This window comes from Papaver somniferum, chromosome 11 (genome assembly GCF_003573695.1).
Source record: "Papaver somniferum cultivar HN1 chromosome 11, ASM357369v1, whole genome shotgun sequence".
Lineage (NCBI taxonomy): Eukaryota > Viridiplantae > Streptophyta > Magnoliopsida > Ranunculales > Papaveraceae > Papaver > Papaver somniferum.
Genome location: NC_039368.1, coordinates 109,741,611 through 109,756,690, shown reverse-complemented (window position 1 = coordinate 109,756,690; position 15,080 = coordinate 109,741,611).

Sequence of the window (15,080 nt, the reverse complement as noted above, 5' to 3'; positions counted from 1 at the left end):
ACTAATAGTTCTAATCTTGCAGGCTACGTTATCATTGGTACAAAGCCAATAGAATCTCTAGATGTTGGATAACATATGCAGACTCGGTAGTAGATGTTAAAGCTCAATCTTTGTTTTCATACATTAAGTGATCTAACCTTCTTCATTTAGGGAAAGTAATTTATGTTTAAGACAATCCCACTCTAGTTAAGGCTATTAATGAAGCTCCTTCTACATTACACTGGACAAAATGTTCCATTGTAAATAATTGTAAAGTCGGCATTTCCTCACTTGTACAATCTAAATATGTGTATGTAAATAGAAAATATAGTAGGCAGGCATGTGCATTAGCTAAGCTAGCTAGAAAATCTCACGTAAATATGAGATGGGAAATGTTTCCTTCAGGAGTTATTCCACAAGTATCCCAGTTTTGTTTGCAACTTTTTTGGGTTTAATGAATCGGACTTGCTTTACAAAAAAAATATCCTCCGGAATCACGGACTAGTAGTCTTAAAAAGAGAGAGATACTTAAATGGTTTGTGTTGGATTTGATTTTTTTTTTTGTAATAATCAAGATAAATACAAAGCCTAATTCATCCTATAATCGCCGTTAAGGGCAGGTAGGAGCCAGACTAGTGGGACTGACCATGTCATATGGGTTACATTCTTCACAACCCATTGGGAAGTTCATGTGCGGTGTATTACAAGTACGATGAGCATACACAAATAAAATAGTCTGTGAAAAGAATACAAAAGATTACATGGTGATGAATCCTAAGTAAATGATATTCGCAACTTTGAAGAGAAAACTGTTAGAGCACTGAGCTCGGTCGAACTCGCAAGCGTTGCTATCTCAAGATTGTTGTCAATTTTAGTTGCCAAAATATAAGTCTTTATTTATAATATACTTATAGCTATGTATCGGATTAGGATAGAATGTGTAGTTGAGCATTAGACTTCACAGCGTTCATCGATTGAAGACGAAGAACTACTAAGGGGATCTTGTGGAACTTTATCAACAAAAGGTATGTGGAGACTTGAACTCATCTATCACTCAGAAGTATATTTTTATTCTATCTCCTATTGGGACAAAAGTTGTGTAGCTATATAGACTTTATGGTATACACATTTGATATTTCGAGTTGAGTTTAACTCGCTTACATATTTCTAAAAATATGTGTTTAAGCTTTCTCTTTAACCAAGTTCATCTTTATTCTTGACGAAAGTCAAAAGATGATCATGTGAAAATAGCTTGGTAACATCTTACATAATTTGTGTGAGACAGTCATTTGATGTAGACTCGGAATGTTTCGTATTGATCTATTGATCATTTGAAAATTGCTTTGAAGCTAATAGTTTGTATGAGATAGCAATTCCGGTCTTCCAAGAATGTTTCAATGATTAAAATGGAGTTTAGGACGATTAACATTTGATTGAATATAGAACAGTATGCGTATTTGTATGCTAACTGTTGCAAGTTATTCAAAGTTCGGAAACCATAGTACGCATACCCGTATGCATACTGCTTTGGTAGTTGAAAGTCCGGGAAATTAGTATGCATACTCATTGCATACTGGCGTAAAGTTCAAGTCTGTGAATTCAACTGAGTTTGGAGGTATGCGTACCCGTTCGCATACTGGCGAACCCAAACTATGTCCGGCCACTTAAGTATGCGTACCCGTTTGCATACTTGAGTGGGTTAAGTTCTAAAATCGATTTGTTTATGAACTAATACATTTATATATTAAGGAAGACAATCTTTTTAAAAACGTGGATATAATGTTCATGAATTGATACAAGTAAATCAAAATCGATTTTGCTTCAATTGTGTCTTGTATACTTCTATGAGAATATAAACAATTGAACAACTCCATAACTTGTTTCATTTGAGTCATTTAAACTAGTTGTTATTAAGATGAACAAGGTTGATATGAAAGTGTTCGTATGGCTAACTTCGGTTAACTATTTTTGAGCCAACTATGTGAACACGTTTGGGTACGGTTACTCATACCTAAATGCAGTCACATTTCATTTGTTTATAGCAATCTAAGTTCGATGTAACGGTTGAAATATATTAGCTTGACTTTAATTAGGTTTTCATCTAATGGTGAATATTGAATGCTTTGTTACCAAGGTAACATCTATTGCAAACCCTTATTTGAAGACTATATAAGGGAGAACTCTAGCAACTAGGAAACCTAATCCCCGCACCTCATGTGTGATCCTAGTTGCGACTAGAGTCGATTCTCCTTTGACCTAGGTTTTTCCTAAAACCATTATACGTTAACAACTTAAAGACTTCATTTGGATATTAAATCCAGACCCAACTATTTTCTTTGTAATTGCATGTTCTGATCTTACTTTATTCTATCATGTTCAGTACTATCTTCTCTAAGATTTTCTCGAGATTTAATCTCCGAGAGGTAAGATAAAAACTAGTCACAAACATCTTCGCCTCATCGTTTGTGATTCCACAATATCATATTTCGCTTCCATATGATTAAGATTATTGTGAGGTGATTGATATTGCTAGGATTTTCTTCGGGAATATAAGTCGGGTGTATCAATTGGTTCATGTTCACCTTGATTTATCAAAATACGAAACAAAAACTCGTAGGTATTTCTGTGGGAGACAATTTTACCTATTCAATAGACTTTTCTGTGTGAGACAAATTTGTTTATTAAGTCTTCGACTTTGGTTCATATTAACTCTTAGTTGTGGGTGAGATTAGCTAAGGGAATCAAGTGCGCAGAATTCGACGTGGTTCAAGAGGCGTAAGGAACGCGACTGTACCTTAATCAGTGTGAGATTGGTTAGGGCTCAACTATATTCTAGTCTGAAGTTAATTGGTAGTAGGCAAGAGTCTGTAGCGGCTTAATACAGTGTGGTATTCAAATCTGGACTAGGTCCCGAGATTTTTCTGCATTTGGTTTTCTCGTTAACAAAATTTCTGGTATGTGTGTTATTTCTTTTCTACATTATTTTTTTTTATGTAATTGAAATATCACAGGTTTTGCATAGTTCAATCAATTGGTAAATCCGACCTTTGGTTGTTGATTGAAATTGATTGACACTTGGTTTTTGATACTGTTCAATTTATTTCTCATATCAATCAGTCTCACAGATTTCTATCTGTCTGATCACAGATTGTACTGAAAAATTGAGATATAACTCTTGGATGTTTTTCCTCGATTGAGTCTGACTGTCTAGTTGATTCTCTTGGAATTATATTAGAGTTAGTCCATATAGATTGCCTAAACGAAATATTGGGTGTGGTTGTTAGACCCCCGCTTTTTCAATTGGTATTAGAGCAGGAAAACACGTTAAAGACCTCATAAGTCTGTGTTTGTAGCAATCTGACTCTATGGACATAAGAGTAATCTCTATAAATGTACCGCCAGTCTTCGATGGCTCGAATTACTTATGGTGGAAAATTTCTATGCGTGCCTTTCTTCAAGCACTTGATTTTTAATCATGGGTTTATGTTGTTAATGGCTATAATCCTCCAATGGTTACAGTAGATGGTGTAAATGTTGCAAAGGATATTGGTAGATATGAGCCTGGCGAGATTCTCGCTGCAAAGAAAAATTCTGACGGGTTAATGCTACCATACATGCCATTACCCCAGATCTTTATCACCATGTGACTACGTGCACTCGGTCTAAAGTTATTTGGGACATCTTAAAAACCGTATTTGAAGGGAATACCTCTAAAAAGGAGGTTAGGATTCAAAACCTAAATTCTGATCGGGAAAACCTTCGTATGGCTGATGAAGATTCATTTGATGAGTTTAATCACAAAGTGTCTGAAATTGTTAATGCATCCTTTGCATTGGGTAGACTATTCCTGAAATATACATTGTGATGAAAATTCTCAGATCGTTACCAGCTAGATACGATTCTAAGAAACATGCCATTATTGAAGGAAATAACCTTGATACACTTTCCAGAAATACTCTTGTTGGGAATTTGAAAGTTCTTGATCATGATCAGAATACAGTCAGAATATCCGCGTTCAATGCTGTGACCAACTCAAGTAGTCCCTCTGGATTGTCTTGGGCTGATGAATGTTGTTCAATTCATATTGATCCTGACTAGTCATTGATTTTATATAAGATCAAGGAAATTGTGAGAAGAAGCAAAAGATCTGACGGACATCCTTCTTTCTCTAATGCTTAAGATGATTCAATACAAAGAAAACCAATTCAGTTAGTCAATCCGCATACTTCCAAAGTTTGCACAGAATTTTCAGCTTTCATAGCAGAAACTTCTTATAACTCAAACTCTGATTCAAAATGCGAGTCTGATACTAAGATTTTTAAATTCTTGGATAAAAACGAAGAAATTCACCAAGAAAATCTTCAACTAAAAATGAGTTTGAATAAACTTGAATCATCACTTCAGGTGAAAAATCTTGAGATTGACCGTCTTAGTGATGAATTCACCAGAACCCTATCTTTAAAAGAAAAGGAGATCAATAATCTTAAGTGTGACCTGCAAAGGCTATCTGGAAGTTCTGACAAGATTTATTCGGTCAGAAGTCTTTTGGAGACACAAATGGTTTAGGGTTCAAAAGCAAGACTGTGAGCACAAATAATTCCTTTGTTCTGGACGGTTCTAGAACTGTGGGTATTAAAAATAGTGATAAACAGGATTCAATTCTGCAAAATGAAAATTCATCTCTAAAGTGTATGTTTTGTGGAAGTACAAGTTATGTTCAAAGTAAGTGATGGAAATTCAAGAGGAACAACAAACGAATTACCAAACTTCGGAATGACATGCAAAGGATGAATCTGGTTTTGGGTAATCAATAGGGAACTCCTGAAGACAAGAAGAAGTCTAAGAGAATCAGAGTCAGGCGAGGTAAGAAAGTTCTTTATACAACAAACCTTGATAAGTCACCAGGTGACACAAGATGTGAGCATTCTTCTCACTCCATCACTATCTAACTATAGTGATGTTTGCATCCTTATTATTAGCTTGAGAATATGAGGATTGCATCAAGGTTTCTCAAGTCCTGTATAGTTGTTAAGTTCTTATCCTTGGGAGTTTAAGAATATTTAAGTTGAGATTTGCAATTGAATATTTTCTTATCAAAAATAGATAATGGATCATGAACCATGAAGACTTTGTCAAAGTTTTTGTTTAGGGTTGTTGACGGTGGTTTTTAGTTCAGGGTCAAAATTATAAAATCTGTTTAATATGCTATCACCCTGCAAGGGATAAAGCCATTTGAAAAGTGATGAGTGCAAAAAACCTCCTCACTCATTGAACAATTCAATATATATGGAATCCACTCAGAATGGTGCGCGTAGTAGCAATCCCAAATATTCTGTGAATTCTATTTTCCACCAGCATTATTAACTAATGCATGACTTTCCTAGTATTTGTATATGTTATTTTCTCAGCCGAACTCTCGTTATTGACATGACATGACGATTAAGTGTGTTCACTCTCAGCAGAGCAACATGAATCTCCCGAAGTGCCAATATTGAGATCTGCATGAAAATACCAACACAGGCTACATCGCTTTCTGACAAAGAGAATCTCGTATCGATGCACTTTTAAGTTAGCTCGATCACGCTTGAATTCCTTAAAGAAAATCTACACTGTTAATATCAGTCTTAGAAACGATCACGGCCACGCGATTTGGCCGCGTGTTTCAGCAAGCCTAGATCACTCCTAGCAGAACTAGGTAATCACTGTAGTGACCAACGGAAGGCCCACTAATCCCTAGTTGATCGAGTCTTATTCAATTAACTCCCAAGCGCCCCGAACGTCAACTCTAAGATGGGTGTTCGCACAAGCTAAAACGAGCTAAGACCGTTAAAAAGGGTCTTAAATACATCATGACCGTCCAACTTTGCCAGCCTTGTTGGAAAGCTGAGATCATCCCTAGAATGATCAAAAAGGTGTTGATGCACTCATCGGCGGACCAACTTCTTTCCTGCTCGATCGACTTGCTTGAAGCAAGTCCAAAGGATATAAAATCTCTTGCCCCAACCAGAGCAAACGTGTTGTTCTAAAACCCCAAATTCGAGTTACGGCAGTATATAACTATCGCGAATCAATCATGTCCATCCAACTTAGCCAGCCTAATTGGACGGCTTAGATCGTGTTTCAGATGATCGCAGAGGTGTCAGTGCGTTCACCGTAGGCCTAATATTATTCACGACCAGTCGACTTGCCCATGGGAAATAAATAGTACGTCGATTCGTTCAATTGAACTAGAGTGAACGCGGCTGCATTGAAACCCTAGTTTGCGTTTGCTGCAACGAGTTACTGTCGTAAATTGATCATGATCGCTCATCTTCGCCGGCCGAAACGGAGGGTTTTGATCTAATTTTAGGCAATCCAGGAGATATCAGCATATCAGCATGCACGGCAGCAGTCCATCTTCATGCATGGCCGATCGACCTGCTCTAATTAGCGCCCAGCGCTCACGTTCGATTAGTCAAACTATGGTTGTCCACGCGTTTTATAAACCCTAATTTGAATCAACGGCGGCAGACATCTGCCGCAGACCATCTCGTCCATCCAACTTCGCTAGATTGGTCGGACGGCTTGGACCAAACTTTAGGCGATCGATGAGGTATCTCCATGATCACCAGCCACCCCTCCTTCACAAGGAGCGATCGATCAAGGAATGACTTGTCTCTAGATCCACCAAACGATCACTCAAAGGTGGTTGATCATGCTACCTCCCTTAAGACGCTTATCCGCGACTTATTCAATCAAGCTTTAAAACAACGATGCCTCATACACATCGATTAATTTGAGCTGTTTAAATGTGATGTTTCATATACATCAAATAAATACGACATTTTATGTCGGTTTCATAAACAACTTAGTTGTTTAACCTAATAGCACTATATGTTATTCTCCGCGGAAAGTCCCACGACTTGACCCACTTATTCGAGACATCAAACATGTCACAAACTGGGGGACACTCACTGGGTATTGGTCTGGCGTTTTACAGCGTGCGGCGTGCAACGCGTCCACTACGAGAACGTGTCAGGAAAAGATGGACGATTAACAACGGTGAAAGTAGTGGGTGAAGATGTGACCACCTAATGATCATCGCCTCTTACACAACTCCACTACTCCAGCACTTAATCTTCTCCATTTCGTACGAGATCAGGGTGGCGCTCAAATGACTTGCATAAATAGGTTTTCGACCTATTTTCAACGCACGGAACACAAGTGTTATCAACACAAGTAGCCAGAAACCATTTTTTGATACACAAGTCATAAACAACCACACTTTCATAATTAAATATTCTGATCTCAAACACCTTCTTCGCTTCCCTCCCTAAGATCAACCCTTATCCTTCACCTTGTGAACGAATTGAGTCTGGAACGACCATTTCTTGGTTTAGGCCAGAGTCTCAAAGATTGATCTCTCGAATATAAAAGTACTCTCGTGCAGTGCATTTGTTTAGGGTTTGAATTCGTTTCTCATCAACACACCCAAACTTACCAAAAACAGTAGAATCAGTTTTTACCCTCAAACAAGGGTTTACTTATCCGGTATGTTATTTATACTCATTTGTGATCAAAATGCCCTTCACTTTTTCTGTTTGAAAGATACAGTTTCATGGCTCTTGTAACTAGAGGAACCACAAAAAGGGATGCAATAGAAGCAGTTAATGTGCATATTTGTGAAGGGATCCAAACCTCAAGAAAGAAAAGGGAGAAATCTAAAAATGATGAAAAAGGTTCTTCCTCTAACTGTTTTTTGTCTATTTGTCTAGATGATATAACTTTAGGGCTATGGTGAAGGATTTCATCAGTAAAATAAATGATTTAGAAACTTAAATCATGTTCTCTTTGGAAAGGATAACTCATTATGAAATAATTTTATCCCTGACAAAGAACACCCTGTGTGAACTGAAAAGAGAACTAAGTGAGTTAACTGATATTTCTGAAGATCTGGAGGAATTAAATGATCATATAATCAATGAGTTCTTCAATAATGAGAAGGAATTCTCAGTAGATGCCCTGAGAAAGCTCTACAATGTCTAGGAAACTTTTTATGAGAATTTATTCTTGTGTTTTAAGAAGGATAACTAGGGTTTGGAATAGCTTATTTTGTGATTACACATTGCTATTGCCAACGATTTTCATCTTGCAATGCTTTTAGATTTATTTATTTAAATTGTAAAGTTTATTTGGAAGATGATTTTGCAGTATTAATTTTTATTGGTTTTATATATTGCAAAAATTGTTACGGGATATGTGTGTTTGCGTCCATGAACTATGATTGTCCTATATATATATCAAAAGTTAAGCCTATTATGTCATTATGCAAATATTTATGGAAGATAGGATGAACTTTTGATTTGCAAAGATTAAATCTATGATATCATTATGCAAATATATTGATGAAAAATATATTGAATCTTTGAATATTCCGAGTATTGATCTTTCCCTGATCTACTTCTATGTGAAAGTACTGTATGGCTCTGTAAGTTCTCTTATGTTGAGCACTTCCGATTAAATTAATCATAGGTTCTCTTGTGGTTAATTTAATTGAGTTTTTTTGGATACAAATTCATGTTTCATGTAATTCTTTAATGTCCAAAGAAATCCTTTTTTTCTTGCAAAAGTAAGGTCGCTCTTGTTGTTCTTTCGAGAATGATATTTTATGTGGGAGAGTTCTTAATTGAACTTGTGCTTAATTCCCAAATCTCTGTGGGGAGTGCGGTTGTGTAATAATGTAGGAGTTTTCTTGTATCTTTATAAACTCCTTGATGAACACACTAAGTTTCGACTATGTGAAATCATTGAAACAAAGTTGATATGTTCTCAGTTAGTCATGAAGTATCTCTATGAGAATTTCATTATGATCCCACTAGTTTTCGTACCTTTGCTAATTTATATTGACAAAAGGGGGGAGAATTAATGTGTAGTTCATACTACAAATACATATGGTTTACAGATCATTATGTAAGGGGGAGTGGTTTTCATTATATTGACTAAGGAAGAGTGATACATATCACCGTAGTATTATTGTCAAAGTTGTGATACAATTGGACTTTGATGTTGTGTAACAATACTATGACACTGTATTACAATAATTGAGAACAACTGTTTTTTTATTGTTATGGCTACGGATCTTCAACAACTATGATGCTGAGTTGAACACGTTCAGAATCACCGGAGTACTTGGAAGTAACGAAGATTTTGAGTAATGTTAAACAACCGAGGAAATCAAGCATTTGGATGAGAAGCTAAAAAGTTTATTTATTTTGTAATCCATATGTATTGATAGTTTTGTCAATAAAATTGACAAAGGGGGAGATTGTTAGAGCACTGCTCGGTCGAATTCGCAAGCGTTGCTATCTTAAGATTGTTGTCAAGTTTAATTTCCAAAACTATAAGTCTTGATTTCTAGTCTACTTATAGCTATGTATCGGACTATGATAGAATGTGTAGTTGAGCATTAGACTTCACGACATTCATCGATTGAAGATGAAGAACTACTAAGGGAATCTTGTGGAACGTCATCAACAAAAGGTATGTGGAGACTTGAACTCATTTATTTACATTCTATCTCCTATTGAGACAAAAATAGTGTAGCTATATAGAATGTATAGTATACACATTTGATATTACGAGTTGAGTTTAACTCGCTTACATATTTCTCGAAATATGTGTTGGTAAGCTTTGGCCTTAACCAAGTTCATCTTTATTCTTGACGAAAGTCAAAAGATGATCACGTGAAAATCTCCTGGTAACATCTTACATGATTTGTGTGAGACAGTCATTTGATGTAGACTCGAAATGGTTCGTATTGATCTATTGATCACTTGAAAATTGCTTTGAAGCTAATAGTTTGTGTGAGACAGTTGTTAGAGCACTTCTCGGTCGAACTCACAAGCGTTGCTATATCAAGCTTGTTTTGTCAATGTTAGTGATCAAAACTATAAGTCTTGATTTCTAGTCTACTTATAGTGATGTCTCAGACTAGGATAGATTGTGTAGTTGAGCATTAGACTTCACGGCGTTCATCAATTGAAGACGAAGAACTACTAAGGAGAGCTTGTGGAACTTTATCAACAAAAGGTATGTGGAGACTAAAACTCATCTATCACTTGGAAAGTCTATTTCTACTCTATCTCCTATATTGAGATAAAAGTCGTATTACTATATAGTATTCGATTATGCATATTTGAGATTTCGAGCTGGCTTTAACTCGCTTGCATATTTATCGAAATATGTGTTGGTAAGCTTTCGCTTCAACCAAGTTCATCTTATATTCTTGAAGAAAGTCAAAAGATGGTCATGTGAAAATCGCCGAGTAGCATCTTACATGGTTTGTGTGATACAATCATTTGGTGTAGACTTGGAATGTTTTGTAATAATTATTTCAATAACTTGAAAATTGCTTTGATGCTAATACTTCGTGAAAATAGCTAGTGTCATCCTCTAAGAAAGTTTCAATGATTGAAATAGAGTTTAGAACACTTAATCATCATTGGATTATGAACATAATATGCATTCTTGCATATATGCGATCCACGACTAGAACTATAGTATGCATACCCGTGTGCGTACCTGTCAGTTGTGAAATTCCGAGTGCCTACGTACACCCGTACGCGTATTGGCGAAGGGTTTGGGTCCGGTAATTTCTGTCGTGTTTGGAAGTATGCGTACCCGTTTGCATACTGGCGAACCCAAACTCAGTACGGATACTTAAGTATTCGTACCCATTTGCATACTTGAGTGGTTAAAGTTCTAAAATCGGTTTGTTCATGAACTAGTACATTTATATATTAAGGAATGCATTTTATGCAAACCGTGGCTATAATGTTCATGAATTGATTCGAGTGTATCAAACTGATTTTGCCTCAATTGTGTTCTTGTATACTTCTATAAGAATATAGAAATTGAACAACTCTATAACTAGTTTCATTTGAGTCATTTGAACCACTTGTGGTTAAGATGAATATGGTTGATATGAGAGGATTCATATAGCTAACCTCGGTTAACTACTGTTGAGCCAACCTAGTGTACACGTTTAGGTACGGTTACTCAAACCTAAATGAGAGTACATTTCATTTGTGTAACACGCTAAGTTCGATCTAACGGTTGAAAGATATTAGCTTGAGTCTAATGAGGTTTTCATCTAACGGAAAATATGGAATGGTTTGTTACCAAGGTAACTTAGATTGAAAACCCTGATTTGAAAACTATATAAGGGAGAACTCTAGCAACTGGGAAATCTAATCCCCACACCTTCTGTGTGATGCTAGTTGCGACTAGAGTCGATTCTCCTTTAACCTTAGGTTTTTCAAGAAACCCTGTAGGTTAACGACTTGAAAACTTCATTGGGATTGTGAATCCAGACCCAACTATGTTCTTTGTAGTTACGAGTTCTGATCTTACTTTTACTATCGTGATTTAGTACTATCTTTGCTAAGATTTGCTTGAGATTTATCTCCTATAGGTAAGATTAAGTAGTCAAAAACATCTTCGTCTCATCGTTTGTGATTCCACAATATCTTGTTTCGCTTCCATACGATTAAGATTATTGTGAGGTGATTGATAATACTAGTTGTTCTTCAGGAATATAAGTCCAATTTATTAATTGGTTCACGTGCACCTTGATTTATCAAAAGACGAAACAAAACTCATAGGTATTTGTATGGGAAACAGATTTATGTATTCCAATAGACTTTTCTGTGTGAGACATATTTTTTTATCAAGTCTTTGACTTTAAGTCATAGCAACTCTTGTTTATGGGTGAGATCAACTAAGGGAATCAAGTGCCTAGAATCCTGCTGGGGTTCAGAGACGTAAGGAGCGCAACTGTACCTTGATCAGTGTGAGATTGATTAGGGCTCAACTACATTCCAGTCTGAAGTTCATTGGTAGTAGGCTAGTGCCTGTTGCAGCTTAATACAATGTGGTGTTCAAAGTTGGACTAGGTCCCGGGGTTTTTCTGCATTTGCGGTTTCCTCATTAACAAAACTTCTGGTATCTGTGTTATTTTTTTAACATAGGTTTTCCTAAAACCATTATACGTTAATGACTTAAAGACTTCATTGGGATTTTGAAGCCAGACCCAACTATTTTCTATGTAGTTGCGTTATATGATCTTACTTTGTCCTATCGTGTTGCGTAATCTTCTCTAAGATTTGCTCGAGACTTAATCTACGATATGTAAGATAAAAAGTAGTCACAAACATATTTGTCTCATCGTTTGTGATTCCACAATATCTTGTTTCACTTCCATACGATTAAGATTATTGTGAGGAGTTTGATATTACTAGGCTGTTCTTCGGGATTATAAGTCCGGTGTATCAATTGGTTCATGTTCACCTTGATTTATCAAAAGACGAAACAAAAACTCGTAGGTATTTCTGTGGGAGACAGATTTATTTATTCAATAGACTTTTCTGTGCGAGACGGATTTGTTTATCAAGTCTTCGACTTTGGGTCGTAGCAACTCTTAGTTGTGGGTGAGATCATCTAAGGGAATCAAGTGCGCAGAATCCGGCGTGGTTCAAGAGGCGTAAGGAACGCGACTATACCTTAATCAGTGTGAGATTGGTTAGGGCTCAACTACATTCCAGTCCGAAGTTAATTGGTAGTAGGCTAGAGTCTGTAGCAACTTAATACAGTGTGGTGTTCAAATCTGGACTAGGTCCCAGGATTTTTCTGCATTTGCGGTTTCCTCGTTAACAAAATTTCTGGTATCTGTGTTATTTCTTTTCCACATTATATTTGTTTATATAATTGAAATATCACAGGTTGTTCGTAGTTCAATCAATTGGTAAATCCGACCTTTGGTTGTTGATTGCCGTTCAAGTTATTTCTCATATCAATCAGGCTCACAGATTTCTATCTGTTCGATTGCAGATTGATTTGAGAAATTGAGATATAATTCTTGGATGTAAATTCCATGATTGAGTCTGACTGTCTAGTTGATTCTCTTGGAAATATATTGGAGTTAGTCCATACAGATTGCCTAAACAAAATATTGGGTGTGGTTGTTAGACCCCTGATTTTTCAAAAACAACCTACATAAATCATAACATCATATAATGGGAACTTATCTTCCCTTGTCAAAACCTCCGAATCGTGCCGACAAACCTTCCGAGCACTCCTTCAAGGCTCATGAAAGTTTTTGTCACAAGCAGAGCAATTGAGGAGAGAGAAAGGTGATTGTATGTCGAGAAAGAGGCTGATTCATTCCACTCATTTCTCAGGATCGGCTCTGATCAGAACTGTCCTCATATTGTTGTTTGATACGTTACCTATTCTGGCCACATACTAACTGACCATGTTTGGTATCTTGTATCTACTTGTAGTCAAAGTTCAAATACGAAGGGTTATTATAGCTGGCTGTTTTAGCCGAGGCCCAAATAGAGTCAACCATCTTGGTCGTATATGTGACTCTGGTCAAGGTGATAGGCCAAATTAAAAAACTGACAATATCTCTTCTTTTTTTTAAATATGGGATGCATATCAGTAAATTGAAGGAATAAGGAGTATATCAATAAATTTGAAGGGAGAGTTTTGTCCTGAAACATCTCCCAAATAGAAATCGGATGCCCTTTAGGAGTTGCTCTAGTATTTGGATGTGTGCCATGAAAGTGGGTCATGGCGAAACATCTCCCAAATAGAAATCGGATACCCTTTAGGAGTTGCTCTAGTATTTGGATGTGTGCCATGAAAGTGGGTCATGGCGACGTATTTTTCGGGAGAAAGCCAAAGTCAATCTAGTATTTTTGGAACTTTATAGTCCTCCGAAATCTTCGAAAAATATGATTTTCTTATGAGTCATACAAAATGTGAGTTTATGTTTGTTGATGCTCCTAGAACTAACAATTGTAATCTTGCATGTTGTGATATCATCTGGTACAAAGCCAATAGAGTCTTTAGAGCAGCTAGATATTGGAAAATCTATGCAGACTCGGTAGTAAATGCTAAAGCTCAGTCCCTGCTTTCATTCATTAATTGATCTAACCTTCTTCATTTAGAGAAAATTATTTATGTTTCAGACAATTTCACTCTAATTCGGGCTATTAAAGAAGCTCTTGCTACATCACAGTGGAAAATTTTTTCCATTATAAATAATTGTAAAGTCGGCATTTCCTCACTTGTAAAATTTAAATGTGTGTATGTAAATAGAAAATGTAGCAGGCAGGCTGATGCATTAGCTAAGCTACCTAGAAAATCTCATGTAAATATGAGATGAGACATGTTTCCTTCGGGAGTTATTCCACGAGTATTTAATTCTTTTGTGTTTAATGAATCGGATTTGCTTTAGGAAAAATATATCCACCCAAATCACGGACTAGTAGTCTTACAAAACGAGATACTTGAGTGGTTTGGGTTGGATTTAAGATTTTTTTTTTGTTTTTTTTTTTAATTTTTTATAATTAAAATAGATACAATGCTACCCCATCTTATGATCGACCGTAAGGGGTTGTAGGAGCCAGACTGGTGGGACTAACCATGCCATATGGCTTACATTCTTCACAACCCATTAGGCAAGTTCATGTTACACTGTGTTACAAATACAATGATCATACACCAAGAAGATAGATAGAAAACGCAAACCTAGGGTCCTAATATTTTGGTAACGGCTGTGAGTTCGGAGATTCCCTAAGCAAATTTTCTTATTAATTTTCTGATGAAACATCACACATGGTAACATATCATGTTTGGAATCTAATGTGATGCCCAGTCAGGCAGTCGTGGTCCACTATCCTAAACTGGACGTACACTATTATTGGCTAAAATGAATGGGACCCCATTCGATGATTCTTCAAGGTCCCACATACTTGCACCGCCAAGGTTAATCCAAGTCGTTACCTAGTGATACATCCTAATTCCAATTCCAATCGGTCGAAAAATAATTCATTTGATGTGATCAGTGAGCCGGATGAATGATATTTAAAATCGTTTACCACTTTGATTTAGGTGAGTCAGGACCGAATCGGAGTTTTAATCGGGTAAAATGTAAAAAAGAAAATATAGAACCAAAGAGGGAAAAACGATAAAGAGATGTGAATGAGTGGGTTTGACACTTTTCAGGCTGTACACCGAAACAGCCAACTCCCCCACAATTTCAACAAGTTGAAGAG